Source organism: Pantherophis guttatus, chromosome 1, assembly GCF_059756535.1.
Source record: "Pantherophis guttatus breed Tessera chromosome 1, ASM5975653v1, whole genome shotgun sequence".
In the NCBI taxonomy this organism is placed as follows: domain Eukaryota; kingdom Metazoa; phylum Chordata; class Lepidosauria; order Squamata; family Colubridae; genus Pantherophis; species Pantherophis guttatus.
Window position 1 is genome coordinate 280,922,228 of NC_142063.1, and position 25,063 is coordinate 280,947,290.

General features: G+C 39.6%; 1 protein-coding gene across 2 annotated transcripts in view; it reads left to right on the top strand.

Moving 5' to 3' along the window:
• Window positions 1–25,063, top strand: part of KIF26B (kinesin family member 26B) — a 307,349-nt gene that overhangs the window by 2,937 nt on the left and 279,349 nt on the right. The window lies entirely within an intron of this gene.

The following is a 25,063-nucleotide window of genomic DNA, read 5'->3' on the forward strand; positions in this document are numbered from 1 at the left end:
TCAGAGGTGTCAAACTTGCGGCCTGCGGGCCGGATGCATCACACGCTGACTGCGCGAAGGGAAAAATCCACGAAGGGGAAAAAAGTCATGATACTGTCACGTGATGACTGTGATACCACGAGTTTGACACCCCTGATCTATATAAATCAAATGATAAAAGATTTAAGTTTCATTGTGTCACTGTCGTTTTGGGTGAAAATTATCTACTGAATGCATTTTACAATATACAAATCTAGATGTCAGGAAGAAAAATTTTAGACTGATCTTTTCCTCAACAAACTATCTTCATGTACAGCATTTTCTTGAATGAATATTAATAAGAGTTCATTCCTGCAGTCTGGACTGATGCAACTGAAACATAGGTTAATGCAACTTATGAAATATGCAACTTAATAAAAAAGATTCATAGTTTACTGTCTGTTGAATTCATAGAGCATGTTACAGTAACATGGCATAACAGCACTTGTGGAACAAAAAAAGATTGAACATTTGTAAATGTTAATATACAAAATACATAGATATTTATTTGAAGCAGCATTTGATATTTTGAAATGTGTAAATCTGCATAAAAAAGCATATACTTTTTTCAGTATACGATTTAGTTCTGTAGGTAGTTTGTACTTACAAGCATTCATTTAGTGACTGTTCAAAGTTTATGATGACACTGAAAAAAGTGACTTACAGCCAGTTTTCACACTTAGAAGCATTGCAGCATCCTCATGATCACGTGATCAAAATTTGGGCGCTTGGCAACTGGCATATATTTATGACAGTTGCACTGTTCCGGGGTCCTGTAATCACCATTTGTAACCTTTCCAGCCAGCTTTTGACAAACAAAATCAATGGAGAAAGCCAGATTTGCTTAACAACTGCGTGATTTGCTTAACAACCGTGAAAAAAAGGTTGTAAAATGGGGCAGAGCTCACTTAACTGTCTTGCTTAGCAATGGAGATTTTGGGTTCAATTGTAGTCATATGTCAAGGACTACTTGTCATGACATAAATGCTTTGCAGTGTGATCCTGTTCATGCCCACTCAGAAGTGTGTTCATTTGAGTTCAGTGGTGGACATTGTTGTTCAGTTGCTTTTATGAGTTGGAGGACATTTTTAAAGGATTGTGCGTCAGTAACTGCTACGTTCTATTCTTGCAAGGCCATGCTTGTTTTGTCAGTGATAATACACAACCACTGTCTTCTGTTGACCTCTTTTCTATAGCCTTTAATTTTACCAGATATCAGGACCTTCTTTCTTGCTTCCCATTAGAAGCCTTAGCTTTGTTTTTAAAGCGTTGCATGAACAAACTGGTTTTATATCATCTATGTTCCATGATACTCATCCAAAGTCCTTGGTGTTCTCAGCAATTTTTTCCATAATTCAAAGACATACATTTTATCTTTAGCTGTTAAAAAAATGTCCAGCTTTCTGAACTGTGTTTTGCAAATGGGCTCGACAATGTGTACTTTTCTTGATATTATGATTGTGCATTTTAATACTTTGTGTATGTCAATCACAGTCTTGCTTACAAGTAGGAGACATCTCTTTATTTCATGGCTGCCATCACCATTCCTATAAAGAGCTGAGGTGGCGCAGTGGTTAGAGTGCAATACTGCAGCTACTTCAGCTGACTGCTCGTTCAGCAGATCAGCGGATCAAATCTCACTGGCTCAAGGTTGACTCAGCCTTCCATCCTGGGTAAAATGAGGACCCAGATTGTTGGGGGCAACATGCTATTTAGTATACTGTCTTTGGTGTAAGCCGCCCAGAGTCCTCAGAGAGTGGGCGGCATAGAAATATGACTAATAAATAAATAAATAAATAAATATTTCAATCTAGAAAAATAATAGGATTACAGACTTAAATTTTCTGTATGGTATATATCTGTTATGCAGGCTTCTTTTTAATTCATTTTACAGTTAATAATGATCATGATGGCCACTGAGAACATCACTTGCTCAGTTCAGCATTTTGCCAGTATAATTTCACACTTTAAAAAAAATAATAGTTTTATTCTGTGTTTTATTGTCCTATAATTTAGTTTAATAACATTTCTGCCACAATGTCTTTTCTATAGCAATTTCTCTGTTGACACTGACATCATATTTTATCATAATTTCTAATGCAATTAGATAGCCTGACTTGGATAGCATTTTGGGATTTGTTTTTAATTATGAAATGTAGGTTAAGAAGTTTGAAATTAAAAACAAAATTACCAGAGGTTAAGTTAAAGAGGATGGATTTTTGGATTAAAGTTAGAGTTGGAGTTAACCCAAGTTGCTCTCAATGCAGTGTTGATTGCATAAGATGGGGAATTTGTCATACCTAGTTTTCCAAAGCTAGTTCCAAATATTTTGACACTGCAATTCTTGGATTTTTGAGCCAGCATCTGGAACACCCTAAATTGGCATAAATGTCTCCAGTAAAGATCTTAGGGTTATGGGTAGTGAAAACAAACATTGTCGGAAAGTCATAGCTTGTGTATACCATATTGTAACTGAAATACCTAACATTTTAGTATACCTGGAAATTTAGAGCATTGGTGTATATGGCAAATATAATTTGCTTAGATGGGTAACAAGGTCCTACTTTGTTCCTATCTGGAGAATTAATGCATGTTCATCTCATGGAATGTAGAACACAGGAGTAAAAGCTCTCATGTCATATCTTTCAACATATAATAATCCTTATAGTATTATGAGAATTATAACTTGAGCGTCACACAGCAGGGTGAACGCTCGTCTTCTCCTAGCTCCTGCCCACCTAGTGGTTCGAAAGCATGCTAATACAAGTAGATGAATAGGTACCACTTTGGTGGGAAGGAAACAGCACTCCACAACATCATGCTGGCCCCATGATCGCGGAAATGTCTTCGGACAGCCTTGGATAATCCTTGAAACAGAGAGGGGCAACATCCCCTATAGTCAGCAACATCTAGCATAGTAAAATTTGCAAGGGCTCCTTTTCCTTTTCCTTACCTTTATAGTATACCATTACTATATACCAGTGTTGGCGAATCTTTTTGGCACCGAGTGCCAAAACGGGAGCAAGTACGCTCGGGAATGCCAGAAACAGGAAGAGCAGTTCCCTGGTGCGCATGTGTGCACTGGGAAACTCAGCTTCTGGTTGCTGGCGCACACGTGCACGCCAGTCACCTGGTCTTTTGGTTTCTGGTGTGCATGTGCACTCAAAATCCAGCTGGCCAGCGCGCATGCGTATACTGGAAACCAGAAGCTCATTTTCCCAGCATGCACATGCACGCCAGGGAGCTGCTCTTCCGGTTTCCGGCACTCCCGCTGCGTGAAGACCAGCTGGCCGGCACGCAGGTGCATGCCGGAAGCCGGAAGAGCAATGGGCGACGGCTGGTGTGCCTGGAGAGAGAGCTCTATGTGCCATAGGTTTGCCATTGCAGCTATATACTATATATGATTATACATATTGCAGTTCTAATTTTTTCCCTCCAGTTTGATCATATTACAAAGTCAGCAATTTCTTGCTTTTGAATGACTTTGCACAATCTTGATTTTTAGCAATTAGCTAAACTACACTGAATATAATAGAATACTATTTTGAAACTATTATTTCATACAAACAATCATCAAATCCTCAGTTAATGGCAAGTGCTACACAACACGAGAAAATATTATTATTATTTGTCATTCCTTTATTAACTGGGACTATAAAGATGGTCATTTAATAAGGACACAGAAACCCAGGGAATATATTGTTTCCTAGGATACATACACATGGCAAATTTCATATATATCATTCAGAAACATGCAATCAGTTATGCTACTGTACAGATTATAATGATTGTGCAAAACAAAGTCTTGGCACACCTGCTGTTGAATGCATTTCTAGGGGAACAAGGAGCCAGTTCAGATGAAGATATGTGATACCCAGCTAAGACCAATAGAAGAGAATATTTGGAGTTCAGGGTTGAACTGTGGGGTCCTTGGTGCTCTCTGAGCTTGATTGTAAGAAAACAACTAAGCTCAGAGAACACCAAAGACCCCACACAGCTAAGAAAATGGTATTGCTATGAAACAAGCTTGAGAAGATTGCGTGCAGAGTGCTTTGCTTTCCCCCAGTTTAATTAATTTCTGTTCCTTTATGCAAAGGGCAATATATTGCAGTTTGAATTAACAGCTAGTTTTGAAGCTTGTGCAAAACACTGAGGTCTTAGAGTTGATTTTCCCCTTTGGATTGCAGGTTGACTTACCATATTTTTAATGCTTCTCTGTAGCATTATTTATTATTTTGGTTTATACCCTGCCTTTCTGCCAGTAGGACATCAAGGCAGTTTATAATCTAGAATGAAATAATAAGGAAATAAAAACAATTTAAATTCCTGTGGCAAAAAAATGGACCAAACACTTAGATGAATAAGAGCATCTTAACCCTTTAAATAGAGGGGCGCGGTGGCTCAGTGGCTAAGATGCTGAGCTTGTCGATCGAAAGGTCGTCAGTTCAGCGGTTCAAATCCCTAGTGCCGCATAACGAGGGTGAGCTCCCGTTACTTGTCCCAGCTTCTGCTAACCTAGCAGTTTGAAAGCACATAAAAAATGCAAGTAGAAAAATAGGGACCACCTTTGGTGGGAAGGTACACAGTGTTCCATGTGCCTTTGGTGTTTAGCCATGCCGGCCACATAACCAGGGAGACATCTTTGGACACTGCTGGCTCTTCGGCTTTGAAATGGAGGTGAACACCACCCCTTAGAGTCAGGAACGACTAGCACATATGTGCGAGGGGAACCTTTACCTTTACCTTTTTAACCCTTTAAACTCAGACTCTGAATAATTGTATTGTGTAGATTGGGAGCAACACATAAGTGTTAAAACATTAGAGAACAGGATAGATTATAATGTCTCCCTGAAATTCAGTTTTCTCCCCTTCCCCGGGTGTTTTAGAGCTTTAACATCTTGGAGCTTTGAAAGGGTACCTGTCTTCTGGTTGGAAGTTTATAGTCAAGGAAATGGTGATTTTTTTTATTTTTGGCATATACATGTGAACTTTATGCGGAAGATTCTGGCTTGTAAAACCAAACATAAAATAAATTTTAAAAAGATACTGGCATTGGGTATATATTGAACGTAGCTCCCTCAAATCAATCAATAACCATTGCAAGCCTTCTTTGTCTCTAGTTACAGAAAGAGGTTCCAAAGTTGGACTCATGGTTTTTAGACAGGGATATGAACCACAGCATCTCTCATTTTAGAAATTAAACACTCTGGGAGAGGTTTTCTGTGGATTATGAGAAGAGTTCTGCATGTGTAATGTCGTTCTCTGAACAATTGGTTCTTTATTTGGATTGGATTTTGAGCAGTTTGGTGAAATGTACCTCCCACAGCAGTTTGCCTTTCAAAGCAGCAGGAGTGAAATACCACTGGCATTGCATTAAAGGTTTAACAAGTCCAAGAGCTTCATTGGGGACTCTTTTAAGCATTGTTCTCTTCCATAGTAACCTTGTAAATGTGGTTGAGCCAGTGGGTTGAATGATTGAGACAGAATGCCAGTTGGCTTTCAGAGTCAGGTCCAAATGTTATCAATTGATAATATTTACACACATACTTGAAGTGATTTTTTTTGGTGGTTTAAATCAACAAGCATAAAGTTAAAATACTGCTTTTGAAAATTCCCTAGTACTTGCTTGTTCGGTTTCACTTATCACTGTTTATTTATGGCACTCTTTGAAATAAAATACAGATGACCCCAAATTTCTGAATTGGATGCTTCTATGTTTGCACAGCAAATTTGATAATTTCTTCTAGCAACATCCAAGAGCTGGTATCTCCAAATATGCAAATGAAAACACAAAAAAGGTTGAATCTATAGAAATGTCCCTTTGAGTTGCAACCTGTGACTGCAACATTAAACCAAGTCATTTATCATAAGGTTTGCTGGGTCAGCAGTTAGAGTCTGCCTGAAGGCACTGAGCACCAAAAACAGTGCTGCTACTTCTGAATTAGCATCCTTCAGACGCATTGAGATGGGAATTTCCAGAAATTCCATTTAGTATAACCATCTGGAGGATCCCCATTTAAGAAAGGTTCATTTAATGCATAAACATAGATACCGAATGTACGCAGAAGAAAAAAGAATGACATGATGCAGTGAGAGAGATTAAATTTCATAACTATAAAATTTAAAAGTTTTTTTTTTTAAAAAAAAACTATTGTTAAAAATGTGTGACAGTCGCAAGTATCCTATTTGCATGAAATAGTAACGGTGCCAAAGTACTACCCGGGCCATGAATGTTAGCAAACACTATTCTTCTGCATCTTTCTGACAACCCACGGTTAAAACTAGGATTATAATTGCTTTCTTATGTTTGCCTTGTTTGGGAATGAAAAGTCGAGCCCTCAAATGGGCAACTCAAATGGGCAACTACAGATAGTCCTCGATTTATAACTACAGTTCAGCCCAGAATTTATGTTGTAAGTGAGAAATTTGTTAAATTAGTTTTGCTCTGTTTTACGACTTTTCTTGCCACCTTTTTAAAGTGAATCATTGCAGTTGTTAAATTAGTAACACAGTTGTTAAGCAAATCTGGCTTTCCCATTGATTGATCAAAATAGTTAAGACTCTTCCTTCCCCTCCCATATTAAGACCCAAGAACTGGGACTTTATAAGGTTTCAGATTTTACTTGAAAGGGGTAATATGGATGTGTTTCACTCCTGTTTTCTCCTGATCGATTTTGTTGCAGTTGTCCAAGATACCATGTTTTTACATGTTCTCCTTTTATGAGCCAAGGAAAACAATGGGTAGTGTTTAATTAACTAAAGTTCTGAAAAGTTGTGTTCATATAATAGTTTTGGCTATACTCTTTTAAAAATCTGGAAATTATAAGCCAACACATCTGGGAAGCACTGAAGGGGGAAAGACTACATAACAATATTTTCAATGACTTAAATTTATGACCTACTATATTTAGAATAACTAGAGACTTTTGACTACATTGTTGCCACTACACGGTTATGGGAATTGTATAGCATTATTGGAAGAATGATCAAGTCTGTGTTCTTGTCCATTCATCATTTGTGAATCCAGCTGATTTAGCCTTTTTGTTGACTCCTGTTGAGAGCAGTGTAGAAATGTCATTAGCTCTAATAACTTGTCAGCAAAAGTCTTTTATAAACCTAGACAGCAATATATGTTTTAGATCCTGCATTTATTCCTTATTTAAAATGCATTTCACTTGTATATTTGAAGGTACAGCAACAGTAAACATGAAAAAATCCATGAGAAATAATAAAAGCATAGCTTTTAGTATTTCTTAAATATGTAGTGCACATGTATCTTTCTGTGGACTTTGAAGTTTGCCTCTATGATGTGAACCAAATGCTTTCTTTTAATTGTTTTGTGCTCTGACTGATCCTTAGACATGAAATTATGCAGCCAAGCATATTTTGTACAGAAAATTGAATGCTTAACCTGGAACAAGAGTACATTTGACTAGCTCATAGTTATCACTGAAGTGTGGAACATTAACTTTAACACAAAACGTTTACTCACAATACGTCAACAGGAAGAGAATTTAGGAACTATGGTTACAGAGCACATAGCTAACCTCTAATGAGGAAAGTCCATATCTTAATTTAACTATTTCAACTCTATCCCCTGGCAAGTTTCTGGGAAAAGGAATATGCCTTCTTTTTCTTTTACTAATAAATGCACATGATAGAAAGTATTTTCAGTTAATAATATATCTAACAAACTGTAGGAAGTTAGCACCTACCCCTTTCCTAGAGAAATGAAATATTTTGGGAAATATTAAAAAGGCAGAATATTATGTTTCCCTGGATGAGAAATGGAGAAGCATGTTTTAAAGATGAAGCAACTCCCATCTTCCTGCCCCCACCCTTTGTCAATGGGCCAGAGGCAGAAACTCAATCTTTGTCAATGGACCATCATCTGCAACACAATAGGACCCATCTAGCAACAGAAACTCACCACATGGCACCTGGGAAGATTACATCAGCCAGCAAGACTAGCTAAGACCCCCACCCCCGGGAGTCTGACAACCAATCAGGATACTCTTTCTGGGCCCCAGGAAGTTCAAAGCCAGAGAGGGCATAAAACCAAGGCACACTCAGCATCTCAGCCCCTTTTCTGCTCAGGAACTCAAACCATGTGATCCTGTCCACCATTAAACCATCTTTCCAAGCAATCTCCATGTTTCCAGTGTCTTTTTTCCCCACTTGGAGCTGAACCCAGAAGGATATTTCTTCCTACAAAGCTAAGCTATAGTTATACTTCAGTTAACAAGTTTTCTGGAGGAACAAAAAAAGTGACTTCATTGTTACAAAAACATAAAAAGAGCCCTACAGAAAGTTGCTAAGGCTGTTCTTGGTCCAGTTTTTGTTTCTCACAATGACCAACCAAATAGTTCTCAGAAGATGAAGACACTTTCTCCCTGCAGTTATCCTCCTGTGAACTGGTATATGTAGGATTGCTATCTCCATCTGTAGATAACACTATCACTCATTTTGTGTGTCCTCTCAGCAAAGTCTGAAAGATAAAATGCTGCATGGAGAGATCTGATTGTATCCCCTGTAAGAAATGATATGTTATGGAAATCATCCACACTCATTTTTGATTTTTTCTATAATTTTGCCTACTTGGTCTTTATTTCCTCCAGAAATGCAAAAAACAAAACAAAAATAAAAATCCCCTCCCCCGCCCCCCCAATAGCATCCCTAGGTAGATCCAGCTTCCTTTTCATGTCCTATTTAAAAAGCTTGCAGGGCTGCAAATATTTTCCTCCACTTTTTGCTTTGTCAGTAGTGCGCAATATTGATAATATTGAAAAAATCCTGTTGCTAATATAATGGAAGACAGTTCCCTTCCCACTTATGGGTACTTAGAGACATTCCTAGCTGAGATGAGGCAATAGTTTAGCAAATGGCAAAATAATGGAACTTCATGTTCATCTAGACCTTTAATTTGTGAATAAACATAGCCAGATTTTATAGAGACTTAATTTTGTAGTGCAAAAATCTCTGTCAGTCCAAATAGAATTATTGCATTAGAAGTGTGAATTTAAATAGCTGGGAGCAATAATTTGTCTGCGTTTCAGAGGATTAAGTCTATAATACTTTAGGCAACAATAGCTAGTCTTTTGTATTTGCAGGGTAGGTCATAATACCAAAGCATAAAACTATGGACAGAATATTTTGCAGTTGCATGTATGCCAACTGAATTTTCAAACTATTATTTCTTTACCTTCATACTGCTTTTTAAAGCCTCTTCTTAAAATTACTTTACTTTATTCAAGTAAAATAAGCATTATGTACAGTATTAATGTTCTCTTTTATTGGAATAAGTATTATTTCAACAGAAAAATATTTTATGATTTAAAAAAATATTTATGTTAAGAATTGCCATCATAATGCTTGCAGATTGTACCTTTTTGGTTGGCTATGATTACTAAAATCAGTAAGATTTTTATAAAGTACATTTGCTTTGATTAGATTCTTGCTCAGCTTTCCCTGATCTGGATTTTTTTCCTATATGTTTTTGTTTATAACTCCAATGAGCCACAGCCTGTTTTACCAATTGTCCCATATCCTCTGAATTTTTGACTGGGGACTCCCCTTAAAATCCTGGTTTTATTTTTTTGGAAATGGGATGCTATAGGACCGTGATGGCGAACCTATGGCACGGGTGCCAAGGTGGCACGTGGAGCCATATCGGTGGGCACGCGAGCTCAGCTCTGGCATACATGTGTGCGCCGGCCAGTTGATTTTGGGGCCTTCTGGGCCCACCAGAAGTCAGGAAACATGCTGTTTCCAACCATCGGAGGGCCTCTAGAAAGGGTGGGGAAGGCTGTTCTTGCCCTCCCCAGGCTCCTAGAAAGGCTCTGGAGCCTGGGGAGAGCGAAAAATGGACTTACTGGGCCCACCGTGCCATCGCGTGCCAAAAGCAGGGGGAGCATGGGGGGGCGGGGCGCATAGAATTATGGATGTGGGCACACGTGCGGGTGTCCCCTCCGCTCCCCCCCCACTTTTGGCACGCGATGGCAAAAAGGTTAGCCATCCCTGCTATAGGATGTGGCAATATTGGAAGAAGTAAAGGTAAAGCAGAAATGTAATACAAGGATTTTGCCTTTTGACAATATTTTCTTCTTAATGTTCTTACCATGCTAAGGACTTACTTCCTTGAAATGCACTGGCACATTTGCATCTGCCTTAAAGAACCATGAAAACATAATGTTTAAAGTAAAGTATTATACTGGTATTTGCTGACAAATGTCTGCATAATACGTTTTCTTTCCATTCTGTTAGGCTTCCATTCAGTCTTCTTTGAGCTGTTGGTATCCTACTCTCTGACCTGCCCACTCCCCAGAAAAAAATGGTATATACAGGAAATAGTCTGGTGTCACTTGGGTTCAGAAACAGAAATAAGCATTGAAGCACAGAGTCAGTGAGGTCAGTTGGAGCTCAGAAGATCATCCAATTGCAGGGGCTTTTAGTGTTGGCATAAAATGATGAAAGCCTACTTGTGTGCTGGAAAACAGCTCATCCAACTTCAGAAGTGGCTGGCTACCCAGATGGAGTCTCAGTTGTGAAAATACTGAATGGCCTTCATGGTGAGTGAATCATGTCCTTTCTGAGGCAGACTGTGTGGATAAATCCTTATAGAGAAGATTTGTGTAGGACAGAAATCTAGAGTAATCTATGTGGTGCATGCATCATCTTTTGGATGAAATCCTCATGTATATTACAGTTACTTAAATCTCGTTCCTCCCCTTGACAGATTTTATGCTAATGAATTGGTTGTGGCACTACTTTGGATATCCATACATACATACCCATGAATGAAGGTTGTAAAGCTACTTTTGAGAATATTTGTAAATCTGAGTGCTGCTAAATTCTCCAAGAATCCAGTAGCTTCCTTTCCTAAAGGTTTACATTCCTTTTCATTAGAAAATTGTTAACATTTAGCTCTCAGAGTGAGAAGAGAATTTCATTGAAGACTTATTCCATAATGATTTTTTGTTCTTCATTGAATGCATAATCTTTCTCAAATCTGGGTCAGCAGCACTCTAAACTGGGCAACCTGCCTAATTCACTGGATTGTCAAAAGCAAGATAGTTTTTTTTTTATAAGGGGGTGGAGTGTAAAAGAATTCACACCGAGTCAGCTGCATCAGCAGTAATATCCTGGATTATTTTTGGAACGCTAGATGATTGGGATGGTTCCAAACAACCAAACAGATTGACAGCTTGCTGTGTCTGTCTTTGCAGAACCATTATGTCATGAATTTTTATTCAGGTCTGGTTTCTGCATGTGTTTGAAGCATTGAGAAAACAAAGGCTAAATATATATTGCAAATTGAGCTAGTTCAATTTGAAAACAGGCTGAACAAAATTTAAGTGTCTCAGGGAAGTAACTGGAAGCCTTCCGTCCATACTACAAGCTCATTAGTTTGAGTGAGTGTTGTGTAACACCTTAGTCTACTTACATGTCAGAGGCATAAAGAGGTTGATCATACCTAGGATTATGTCATTTAAAAATGCAGGCACAGAATGCTTGTTTTGAATGTTAATGTTGGTTAAGTCAGAAATTATTAAGGGCTAAGAATTTACTTCTCTATAGAGAATGAAATAAGCAAGAGAGGCCAGCTGGAATCTTCTTCATTATGCTAGTGTCTTGATGTGAAGGACTATTTAATCAGATGATCTCCCTATTTACATTTGGAAGTGGAACAATCTCAGGAAGATTCATTTTAAGTTGCCTATTCATTTTCATTTAATGGTTAGATTTATATCCTCAAAAGAGCACGGCGGAACAGTCTATATTTTGTCCCAACAAGAATCCTGCCCTAAAGTAAACCAGCGAGTTTCTATCCGCAACTTTTATCCCTGCAGGAATTTATCATTATTTTTTGATGAGCTGCTGCTTAATCTGTATTTACAATTTATTTTTGCTCTGCGATAAATATTCTCACATGGGTATCCTTAAATAGAATTTTATTTTGATTTTTAGAAGCTGGCTGCCAATTTCTCTTCTATTCACAACTCAAGGTTTTTTCATTCAAAAGTCCAGTAAGATTTCATTCAGAGAAATCTTTTTTAAGTTAGTGATGTCTACGTCAGTGTTTCTCAACCTCAGCATCTTTAAGATGTACGAACTTCAGCTCCCAGAATTCCCAGTCCTTAGCCAGTTCTAGTTCAGTGGAGAAGTCAATGCTTAATGCTCATAATTTCCAGCTAGTATATTTGATTAAGGCAAAGTGTGGGGAACTAGCCAAGCTTCTAGAGGCAATATTACACTTTACAGTCTTTTTGCTCTTTTGTTTATTGATGGCTAGTGAAGAAAAAAAGGCATTCTGGAGAAAATTGAAAGCTGTGACTCTTGTTTCTCCTTCTGTAATGGATCCTATTATCAGTTAACAAAGTCTCTTAAATTAGGTTAATATTGGTGATGCCATTCCCTGTTGTTCCCCTGGAAGGATTAGCACATTCTAAAGCTGCAGTATACAAGCATTTTCATCAAATTGTTTCCTGCAGTGATGTTGGGATTACCAAAATGTCAACATATTCAAGGCTGCAATAATGCTGTAAGTAATTTTGATAACAGTTTGTCTGTTCACTTACTGAATTTCCCCTTCAGGTTTTTCAAAAGGTTTTTATGCACGGTTTTTACATACAAATTCTTCAGAGGCTATCTTTGACAATGGTTCAGAAATTGTGTTTGTTTTATTGTTTATGAAGAGGAAACAACAGAAAAAACAAAAATACCAATAATGATACCTTATACATATAAAATTATTCCATTACTAAACAATAAAAACATTATATAAAATTGGTCTACCTTTCCATTATATTAATAAAGACGCATTTCACATGAAGGGTGTGAACATTTTTTTATTGTTTGAAACTCGGAATAGCGGTATGTTGGTCTCAAAAAAAAACCAGGCTTATTTTGCTATGCTATATGCATGATAAATCCTAACTTCTTCTTCAATAAAATTCTGTATTTTTGATCTGTAGTTAAACATCACTATTATATTTTTCCAAAACCATAGTAACAAACTGGAACAATTTTAGGGCGCATTCAAATTATGAGTGTCTTGGTTTTCTCTGGTTTTTTTGGACATGAATTCTATCTGTTATTGAATCACTAAAGATCCAGAATAGTTTACAGCGGTGCAGGCAAAACAAAAAGAAAATTCTATATAACCATTTAAAATATCCATGGCAAGCATCTTTCAAATCAAACTATCAAAGACAACAGTAGAAGACAACAATTACATTGAAATGAAAAATTGGCAACAATTAACTAGTCTTTTACTTCTCATCTATTTTAATCATTTTAAACACTTCTTGTAATAAATATATCAAGTTATTTGGCGCCTAAACCTCCATTTGTTTAGTTTCCATGCAGCTGCATATTTCATAGAAACATATTTTATTGCAAGCTTCCTAGAGAGTGGAACAAAATTCATCAAAGTGGGAATTCAGCAGCACCAATCTAGAATGGGGGTGGGGGACGACACATTTTTTTTATTTCAGCATTATGTTTGCTGCCTACAAATTAAGCATGTGGAGAGTTTTGCTAATCTGGTTTATTCCTGCCAATATTTGGCAGAATTAAAATGTGATGCACCAGTTTCAGTGTATAAACAAGAGTTTTTCTTTTTACATATTATTGCAGTTGAAAATTTGCAGAACTGAAAATGACATAAATTGATCTTAATATAATACAGTGATCCACTGTATCCAATTGTTATTTTTTCTAAGAAAGAAATATTTATTGGCAAAGTATTGATAAAATGTTTTCCCCTACCCTTTTAATAAAGGACGCGGTGGCTCAGTGGCTAAGATGTTAAGCTTGTTTATCAAAAGATCGGCAGTTCAGCGGTTCAAATCCCTAGTGTCGCTTAATGAGGTGAGCTTGTCCCAGCTTCTGTCAACCTAGCAATTCAAAAACACATAGAAAATGTAAGTAGAAAAATAGGGACCACCTTTGGTGGGAAGGTAACAGTGTTCCATGCACCTTTGGCATTTAGTTATGCCGGCCACATGACCACGGAGATGTCTTTGGACAGTGCTGGCTCTTCGGCTTTGAAACGGAGATGAGCACCGCTCCCTAGAGTCAGGAACGACTAGCACATATGTGCAAGGGGAACCTTTACTGTTACCCTTTTAATATATATCTAGTAACATCTAATTCTATCAAAATCTAAATCTTTTTTAACAGGAATCTGTGCATTAGAAAATATGCACAATTATTGATCTATAGGCCAAATACAGAATGTGATGCTTTGATTCCAGCATCATGGGCATTTAGATCAGGGGTGTCAAACTCAAGACACGGGAGCTGGATCCAGCCTGCAGGATGCTTAGATCTGGCCCGTGGGGCTGCACTGGAAATAGTGAAGGACCGCCTTGCGGTGCTTCTGCCAGGAAAAATGGGCTCCTGAGCGCTGTTTTCGCTGGCAGAGGGTTGCAAGAGGCCATCCCAGCTGAAAACGGAGCTTGAAAGCCCATTTTCACTGACAGAGTGCTTGGGCCGTCACAGGCGCCCCCCAACATGAGTGATGTCATGCTGGCCATGCCCATCCTGGCCACACCAAACATAACCCTGATGCGGCCCTCAATGAAATTGAGTTTGACACCCCTGATTTAGATTATTGAGCCTTGCCAAAAACAAGGCTTTTAAAGAAGTCACATCTTCTTGCATGGCTGGGTGATCACAGGACATTCTCAGGTTAGAAGCTAGAGAGTGACAGGAAAATGCTGGTTTCTGCACCAGGAGAATGTAGTGGTTGCTAGGCTTTATAATCTCCAAGAGAATCAAGGTCAGCTGAAGTATTAGTAACAGAGGGGCAGGGGATTTTTACTTCTCCTCCCTAGTAATCATGAATGCAGCCTGGCAAACTGCTCCTAAAATTCAGAACAGGTGGTTATTGACTGGAGTGTAATGCAGTTTAAGAAGTTATTGCTGCAAATAAATTGGAAAGTTCAGCAATGCATGCAGAAATACTTGGTAGGACACAATAAATTATTTCAACCAGTTTGACTTAAAGTTCAGAATTTAATGGACAGGAATAAATAGCTTTTTTACATTTCAAAAACACATCATTCTGTATTTTCCTTTTCAAAGAACTTTTAGATATCAATTCATAGCATGAAGTTATTAGATAGAGACGAAGCAATGCAATCAGGAAAGACTAGTATGGGAGTATGGCTAAAATGAAAATGCAGGTGTCACCATGGAAAATCCTTTAAAATTATTGCAATCTAATTCCAGTAATATAAATCCACTGGCAATGGTGGGTTTTCCTAACCCAAGTAAAGTCATGGTTTATGTACTGTGTCTTAATGAATGAACCAGAATGAGTTGCATTAAGCTGCAAATCAGTTTTCAGATCACAATAGCTGAATTCACATAATATTAAGTCACATAATATTAAGCAAAAAAATAAATAAAAAATAACAAGCATGAATTAAGCCAACAGGCTTAGAAGGTGATCTTATTTCTGTACTAGAAACTAAGTACAAGCTTTAAGTTTTTTTAAAATAGTTATCATTGCTTGGGAGTGACTATAGTGTATGTCTATAGAGGTAAGGGACATGGTGGCTCAGTGGCTAAGACACTGAGCTTGTCGATTGAAAGGGTGGCAATTCAGCGGTTCAAATCCCTAGTGACGCGTAACGGGGTGAGCTCCCGTTACTTGTCCCAGCTTCTGCCAACCTAGCAGTTTGAAAGCATGTAAAAAATGCAAATGCAACCTTTAATGGGAAGGTAACAGCACTCTGTGCACCTTTGGCATTTAGTCATGCCGGCCACATGACCACATAGACGTCTTTGGACACTGCTGGCTCTTTGGCTTTGAAACCGAGATGAGCACCACCCCCTAGAGTCAGAAACAACTACCACATATGTGCGAGGAGACTCTTTATCTTTTATAGAGGGAAGGGAGAATTTATGGGATAAATTTTAGGTGGGAGGGCGGGAGAGAAACAACAAAGATGAAGCATAAGAAGAAAATGTTCTGACCTAAGCTTCCTGAGACAGTAAAAAGCACACAGTTAGTCCCAAAAACCCTCTTTTTATTTCAGTGGCTGTGAATTCTGTTCATTCACAGCCCGTGATGAATCACAAATAGTTTGTAAAGAGTCTGACAGAAGTCTGCCACAGTCCTTCAGGATAAGGCTGATAAGCACCCACCTTTATCTCCCTTGACACGCTGCCAAAGACCTAATTGGCAATTAGCTTTGCAAGGCCACACGGAGTACAGAGTCAAAACGGAGCTTCAGAATTTAAACCGACCAGCGTGAACAAAGTTGCTTCCTGCAAAAGCTCACGTGCCTTTGCTCCTCCTTTATGTCTTATGGGAGGGGCCAATCATCTCCAAGTCTTACTTCCGAATCGCTCCTTTTGTCTTAACTGTTCTTGCCTTCTGGCAGTTCTGTGCATGCGCGCACTGGGAACAGGTTCCCCCTGTTCCTCTGCCTCACTGACGTCAGACTCTGGAGCAGGGGTGAAATGCTCCCAGTTCGGACCGGCTCAGGCGAGTAGGTAGCGATGGTGGCGGGCAGTTCGGAGAACCGGTAGCAAAAATCCCTGCCCCCGCCCCCCCATGCTCAGCTGAGCCGCACGATCATCAGAGCCTTTTTTTTCTTCTGATGATCCAGGTTCTGACGATCCCAGCTGAGTTGCCTGCTAATCAGGCAACTCAGCTGGGATCGCCAGAGGCATTTAAAAGAAAAAAAGTTTTTTCTTTTATATGGCTCTGATGATCCAAGCTCTGACGATCCCAGCTGAGTTGGCTGCTCGTCAGAGCCTTTTGAAAGCATTTTTTACATGGTTTTACATGTAAAAAATGGTTTTAAAAGTAAAAAATAAAAATAAAAATTGGCCACGCCCACCCAGTCACATTAAACCCCTCCCCCCATCAAGCCATGCCCACAGAACCGGTAGTAACAAATTTTAGATTTCACCCCTGCTCTGGAGGCTCCGGAGTCAGCACATAACTCCCAGATGGCCCTGGCCCCATCTCTGCCTCCGATAGAGAGCCCTCATCTGAGCCTTCCCCAGACTTCAGGACTGGCCCATGTTCTTCCCCAGCCTCCTCATTGTCTGACTCTGCTGCCAGCTCCGCAGGCTGCCGGCAGACCATAACAGAAGACCATAACAGAAGAACATTAGGCAGAGGTTTACACAACCAAAGATATATATCAGTTCACCATGTAAGATGGGATGGGATCCTTATATGTCCAGCTCCTCAATGAAGGAGCATTTCATATGTTCTTAGTTGCCTTGCCTCCTGCTGATTTAACAGTTAAATAATGGATAGAAGGTACTTATTTGATTATCTGCACCTTAGTGTCTCTCCGCATTAATATTCCATTTCAGTTTAACCAAAGATGAAACATCTAAATTTGTGTAATCATTTTGCTGAGGTGATTTCTTGTCATGATTCTTTATAAACACTGAACTGTAAATAAATATAGAAGGGGAAAGAGGAACTTTTTTGTTTTTATTTTTTAAAAATTAACACCAGAATGTTTCTTTTTTTTTTTTTCCCTTTCCACCCCAGTATGTATTGTGGCAATTTTTGTAATGCAGATGTAACTGGGAAGCCAAAGATAAGGGTTCTTTGTAGCTGTAAGATCAGAAGCAGAGAAGCTTTTGGGAGAAACAAGGGCAGGAGAAGCCTGAGCTGCTTCAAACTGGTGCATTGTAATGCACACGGTTGACATTGATAAATAGCTCCCTTTAACTAGCATTTGCAGCAGATTGTCAGGCTGAGAAGAGTTCCCAGCATACCATATTCCTCTGTGTGAATGAAATCTCTGTTGAGTCACTGTTTACTCATCTACCTGTGGAAAGGGTGGGGGGGGGGTTATTGCCTTGTTGCAGTTTTTTTAAATTTGATTTTACTTTTAATCTTCTATAAATATAACATGCTTATTTCTTCTGGTGCCTTCTGCAGGGATAGATACAGGTTATCCTGTTTTTGATTAGTCACATAGATTTTTCCCCTTTTTTTCCAGGCTTCGTGGTTTTTAAGGTAAGAATGGGCTTTCTAAAGTCTGGAAATCCACTAAACAAGTGAATTAAATAGTATTCACTGTGTCTTTTGTAGCTGAAAGAATTTACAGTTAAGCAAGATAAGAACTGAGTATAGTCTCAAAACTACTTTTCCTCATGAAAGAGAAGAGAGAATGGGTACTTTAAAAAAAGTTCATTAGTTGAGACCTCAGTGTATTTTATTTATTTATTTATTTTGTCGAATTTCTATGCCGCCCAACTCCCAAGGGACTCCGATGTATTAAAAAAGGGTAAAGCATATGTATTTTTCAGAAACCCACACTTTATTTGGTATTTCACCAGGGTTAAAACTTTGTAGGATATGTATCATGATTGACATACAATGATTTACTCACCCTCAATTAAAAATAAATTCTGTTGTTAACTAACTAGATTTTAAAAGGTCAGATACCTCCTAATATTTCAGGGTCACTTGAATAGACCCTCTACTCTTCAAATAAGAGTTTAAATGATTTTTTTAAAATAATGAAACATACATAGGGCACCCCATTCTCCTAAAAATATTGCTCTTTAAAAAGTTGTTAATGAATAACAATATTCTAGCTGACATCTTGTAAAACATCCAATATTTATGATGTCCATTTGCTTACTATTCAATCATTCAGTCATTGGTATGTATTAACAGTTAATGACAGGATTGAACAATTAGGTAGACCTATAACATGCAATTAAGAGGTGAATGAGAACTAAACTGTGTGGAGAGGGGAGGGGGGAAATAAGCAGAATGGAAGAATGGGATGAGGAAAAAGGAGGGAAGGGAAATTTAATAGAAGTCAATTCAGTAATAGGGGCAGGTCTCTTTATCAAGCTCTCTATTGACTTGCATTCTGAGTCAGCATGAACAAAGATAAATTCTTGCTGCTAATGCATCTTAATGTAAACCTCCTTTACAGAATGATTGCTGTACTAGGTTTTCTTCACTCATCCTTGTTTTCACTGAACAATTTACATTCGGAGTTGTGCTGAAAACAGCAAGGGATGCTTCATTCCAAACTCAGTTATATTTTTCAATACATTTCTAATGAATCAAAAAATACTGATCTACTGTTTAGTTTCTAGAAGATTGATAAATACTGTTGATAGATATATTGAGTTTAATGTCCTCAGCAACCGGTGATTAATTTATTTTGTTCAGAGAATCAATTCTGCATTCAGTCCTTTATGTTTCCTAATTTAACTGCTGAATTTTATTGATTTAAGGATTTGAGGCTAAGGCTGATGTCAAAGTATATTGTCATAATGCCTTGAGCCAAATATTGTGAATTCCACCTTGTAAAATATTGTTCAAAATACAGAACTCCTTAAAAATTACATGTATGTCCAGACCTTATTTATCCAATTATACTGATTAAAAAAAGAAAACAATCTTGAATGTGCAGTCAGATGTGAAAAACATCTATATATTGGCTGTCAAGAAACTAAGGTATGTTAGTGCAGCCCAAACAAAAGGAACACTAATTCATTACATGGCTTCAATTTTCTGTAGATAATGCAGTTTCTGCCATGCACTAAAACTTTAAATCTCTTTTCTTATTGTCACCTAATAGTTCACCTGGATGGAATTGCCCCTGGCTCTGCAAATATAGCAGTTAACTCTAACCTCTAAATTAGCAACCAATTGTGTTGCCTGGCAGCTTGCATATATAGGAGCTAATAAAACAACATATCAGAATTGCCTCACTTTTGAGCTTGTCATACATTGATGCAAAGAGCTGGTTTCTGAGCAGATTTTATTAAGCACTTGCAGTAACAAACCTATTTGAAGACTTGAAGCCAGTTTTGTAGATTTATTTTATTATTCATATTTCTATGCCGCCCAATCTCCGAGGACTCTGGGCGGCTTACACCTAAGACAGTATACTAAATAGCATATTGCCCCCAACAATCTGGGTGCTCATTTTACCCACGTCGGAAGGATGGAAGGCTGAGTCAACCTTGAACTGGTGAGATTTGATCCGCTGATCTGCTGAACTAGCAGTCAGCTGAAGTAGCTGCAGTACTGCACCTAACCACTGCGCCACTCAGCTCTTTTAGATTTGCTATGAATGCTAGCAACTCCTTTGAATATTAGACTTAAGGAGTTATGGATGCTTTGCGTGTCTTCTGTTGTTCGCTTGTTGTAAATGGATAATGACGATTGTTATAGTCTTATTTTGTATTAATATTGGATGGTGGTATTTTCCTTATGTAGTCTGTAGGTTGTGCAACACTCTATTCAGATAATCACATTTTCAAATAAATAAAAATATTATGTATACAGTCATCTTCTGGGACATGCACAAATCAAGTTAATATAATCACATAGTTAATATGAGACATACACTGAATTTAAAGTTCTTAGACCACTGCAATTTTTTCATACTGAGACAGCTCATCCCATGCCCAGTATTTGATGCTGGCTATGATCCAACACTGACTTAGGTGTGTTTACATGGCACTGGAGATTAATGTATGGATTTTCAACTCTCAAATATGCATTATCTAAATAAATCCTAGTATATGTCTAGGAGATGTATATAATCTGTGGCTTTAATTAATCCCATTTCAAAAGTATTTTACCTATTACTCATCATCATCTAAAAGCTTATGAGTAGTGAGGGGAAGATATTTGATTATAGTTTGAGAACCTTTCACAGATGTAGCATACAAATATCTTGTTTTTCATATCAGATTGCTTGGAATTTTGTGCTTATATTACATTTGAATGGCTCACCCATGAGGGATTGAGGTCTATGAGAGTCAATTTTGTGTAGTGGTTAAGGTGCTGGCTTAGAAATCAAGAGACTGAGCCCCATCTTATATATGAAAGCTAGCTGGGTGACGTGGGGCTAGTCACTCTCTCAGCCCAAGCCATTTTACAGGATTGTTGTTATGGGGGAAATAGGAGGAGGAAGGAGTATTGATATACCTTCCACTTTTGAGTATTTTCAAAGTAATAAAGGCGGGATAAAAAAATCTAATAAATCAATCAATCACACTCTTATTTTGTAAGAATCGCTTTGCATAGGCTAATGTTGAATTTCTAATGTTTATTCATTTCTAGAGAAAGAATGTAAAAACAGTGATCTAGATAGGGAATACCTATAGTTGTTTCTGGTTTTACAACGTACACTTTCACAACTAACTGCTCTGTTTCCACCGGAGGCAAGATAATATATAGTGAAAACTGTCCTGGTGATTGTTCTGGATGGCTTCATACTTGCATGTGGCATCATTACTTACAGATTTAGGAACAGATCTAGCTGTAGGAATCTTAAGTGATAGATTCCTAAATGACCAGAAATGCCATCTGATAAAGGTTGCAATAAAACACTGTCTAGTAATTGCATAACTGTATACTTGATTTTGTGTGAACTGCACATTGAAAGGTAAAAAAATGACTATAAATGCATAACATCTGTCACTAGATAGCCTAATGCAGTGCTCTACTGTTCTAAGGTGTTGGAAATGGAGGTCAATCACCGTGTATTCTCCTCTCCTCACCCTCCAATACCTCCAGAAGGTTGGGAGATCTTCCACAGTGGTGAGAAGTATGCCAGCTTTGGTGCATGGACAGTTTGTGTGTTGACATTTTTAAAGATCCAAACTTCTCTTCAAAAGACAATCATTGCAGAAGATTTGATAACAATTTCAGACGTTTTTTTTTTATTTTAATAAGAAAAGATTAAGACGAGTTTTCTAGTGGTTCATGGGATATAATATCCTTAATTCATATCCTTAGAAGCATGGCAGCATTGAAGTGGCTAGAACTTGACTAATTTCAGTGCATGGGAGTCATAGATCCTGGATTCTCCAGTGATGGCTATGGCATCATCCAAACATGGGTTGCTTCAGTCGGAATTGCCTAGAGACTCCGTCATAGTTTTTTGACCATGCTCCTCGCTCCTCCCTTTCAGGCTCAGTTTCGACTCAGTCAGCCTGAGAGAAACACCTCCAGAAGATCTGGTGCTCAGCCCATGTCTGTTCGATTCTTCAGAGTCACTGTGAGTTTTTTGACCAAAATAATTTGTTAGTTTTTGCAAGGGTACTGGTTTCCCAGGCTTCTTTAGCTATTTTCTGAGCCTACCGGTCTACCCGTTCATTTTGGAGCATCCTGGTCTACCAGATTGTTCCTTCGCTCCAGGCGGCTGCCATTTTGGGAGATTTTTTCACTGCAGCAATTCTCCTTTCTAGGGGGCTTCCTCGAGCTCCTATACCACCAACGGGGCAGCGGCATCCCCCAGAGGCTATACCACCAACTATTTTAGGCAGCGAAGCCTGTCAGAAGCTCCAGGCTTGCATTTTTGGGCAGCAGCTGCCTGCAGCTCTTTTTACCACCGATCAGCTGCAGGGCGGCTCTTTGAAGCGCCACGGCAATTTTAAAGTGACTTTTTGCCGCTCTGCCACCAACAAGAGCAGAGAAGAGGCCTGGAAACAGTTTGGCCTCATTTTCCTGCTACACCACCAACAGAGCATTTAAAAGCGGAGTGGTGCATGAATTTTTCTACACCCTCCACGTGGCATTGTGGAGGCCCATCGGTCTTGTATTCACTTGACTGTGACTGTTGGCGCTGGGAGCTGGCAAGATCTAAGGTTCCTACCTAGACAAGCTGCCCCTTGAGCAGCATCCGCCCTGCTCATGTGTGTGCTGGCTAGCCCGGTTTTTCACTGGCATAGCCACCGCCGTTTAACCCATCACGTAGCGAAAGTGAAACTCATCTTCCTCCAGTCACCATCTTGGTCGCAGTGAGTACAGATTCAAAATGGCGGAGTGCTCTTCCCACAGGGAGGGAGCTGGGACTTCCACTGGGAAAAAGGCTAACGTAAACATATTTCTAAGGCAGAAGCAAAAGATCTTGAATGAAGACACAAGTCTTTAGAAAAGCAAGTCTCCAAAGCTGCTTTAAATTTGGCTGCCAAGGAGGTCTGTTCCCATCCCAGCACTCCTTCTCATCAGACACTGCACCATCCCCAAATCAGGCTTGGTCCCCAGAAGGGGAAGGAGGAACCTACATAGGCCCAGCATTGCTGACTCATGGAGAGCAGGGTCCAACTCAGAATCCCTTTGCTTGTCAGTTAGCTACATCTGCAACTCCTGAAGCTGGCAGGGTCTTAGCAGGGGAAGCCTCTGTAAGAGAGTCTCCTTTACCAGACAGACCTTCAGATGACCCTTTTAAGGACTTACCAGAAGGTTTGCAACTTCATATTGACCAGGCCACTGCCTCTTGCATGACAACTGTCTTCTAGGGTCATCCTGGATCAGTAGTTTCAGAGCAGTCTGCTCAGGTTCAGGGCCCTCCCTCTGCCAGGTTGACTGGTTCCCATTCACCTGATGCTTCCAGAGGCAGTGAGATTTTTGCCTTTGAAGAGGAACATCATTCTGATTTTTCAGATGATGAGGGGGTTATCCCAGACACACCTGCCTTTACAGAGCTTTTCCCCCCAAACAGATTCAAGTCCTTACTTCATAAGGCATGAATCACTGCTGCTCTAAAGGAGGATGACACCCTCAGGAAAATTCAGGAAGCTCAACAAGGCCAACCACAAGGTCTTTTTTCTGAGCAGTGCTTTATTCCGGCTCCACAATTATTTATAGATGTGTGCAAAAACAATGGTCAAGTCCTGCAGCTGTCTCTTCAGTGAACGGGGCAGATAGGAAGTATTACTCTGCAGCACCCAAGTTCGCCCAATTGTTGCAGGTTCCCCCAGTAGACAGCCCTGTTGCAGCTCTCTTCTCCTCTTCCTCTTATGTTACCGGGGATACCACAAAGGGTCTCCGTCCAGAGGACAAAAAATTTGACCTTTTATTTAAGAAGAACCATCAAGCTGCAGCCTGGGCTATTCAAGCAGTGTCCTCTGTCTCCTTTTTCAACCGCACCACACTTCTGTGGCTTCAGCAATTGCAGGTCTGGGTAGCCCCAAGCGAGGCTCGCCTCCATCAAGATATTAACAAAATTATTGCAACTACCCAATTTTCTGCTGATGCTACCTACGCATCCAGAGCTCTGGTGTCTGCAGTATCAGCCCGCAGGTTACTATGGCTTCGCCAGTGGCCAGCAGACCTCAAGGCAAAATGGCACCTAGCTGCAGCTCCATACACTGGAGAAAATCTCTTTGGAGAGTCTCTTGAACCACTTCTTATTGAAACACGGGATAAGTGAAAAATTCTTCCTTCATCAACTCGACATGCTGACAGGAGGTCTTCTCCATTCTATAGGAAACAATGTTTCCGTGTCTATTCGCAGGGGGGTGCTTTCCAGCAGGTCTATCCTCAGGGATCAGATCGCCCATCTGAGTGTCAGTCTTTTCGGGACAGACCCAAGCAATTCCCTCAGTTGAAGCGGTCCTTTTGTGGCTCTGGCTACCACCAATAACCGCGGCCGCAAATGACTCACCGCCCACCCCTTGGCTCTCTTTGTGGCCTCGGCCCCAAGGTGCTTCACAAAGATCCTGGCTGCTGTAGTAGCACACCTGCAACTTTCGCCGGTCAGAATCCAGGCATATTTGGACAATATCTTGATCTAGGCTTCGTCCTAGAGCAAAGCCCTGTAGGATCTCGATCTCACGATTCAGACTTTGAGTGACCACGGCTTTCTGATTAATTACAAGAAAAGCCATTTGACTCCAGTCACCAGACTGTTCATCTGGGCGCCATCATCGATTCTGCGCAGGGAGCAGTCTACCTGTCACTGGAAAGAAGGACCGACATATGGGAGCTGATATCTCAGATTCACAAGGATCTGTCAGTTCTCCTGGCCACCTTGTCCAAGTTGCTGGCAAGATGGTCTCATGTGTGCAGATCGTTCCCTGGGCATGCCTTCATGCTCGGCATCTCCAGTGGTTCCTCCTACATTTTCAGTGCACCCGACAGTCTCACAGCATGACCAAGGTCAGGGCTCCTCTCTCAGTCAGACGATCTCTTCATTGGTGGACATTGCCTTCTCTAGACAAAGAATGTCTCTTTGCGGCCCACCAGAGCATTACTCTCACGACGGACACCAGCCTCTTCAGCTGGGGAGCC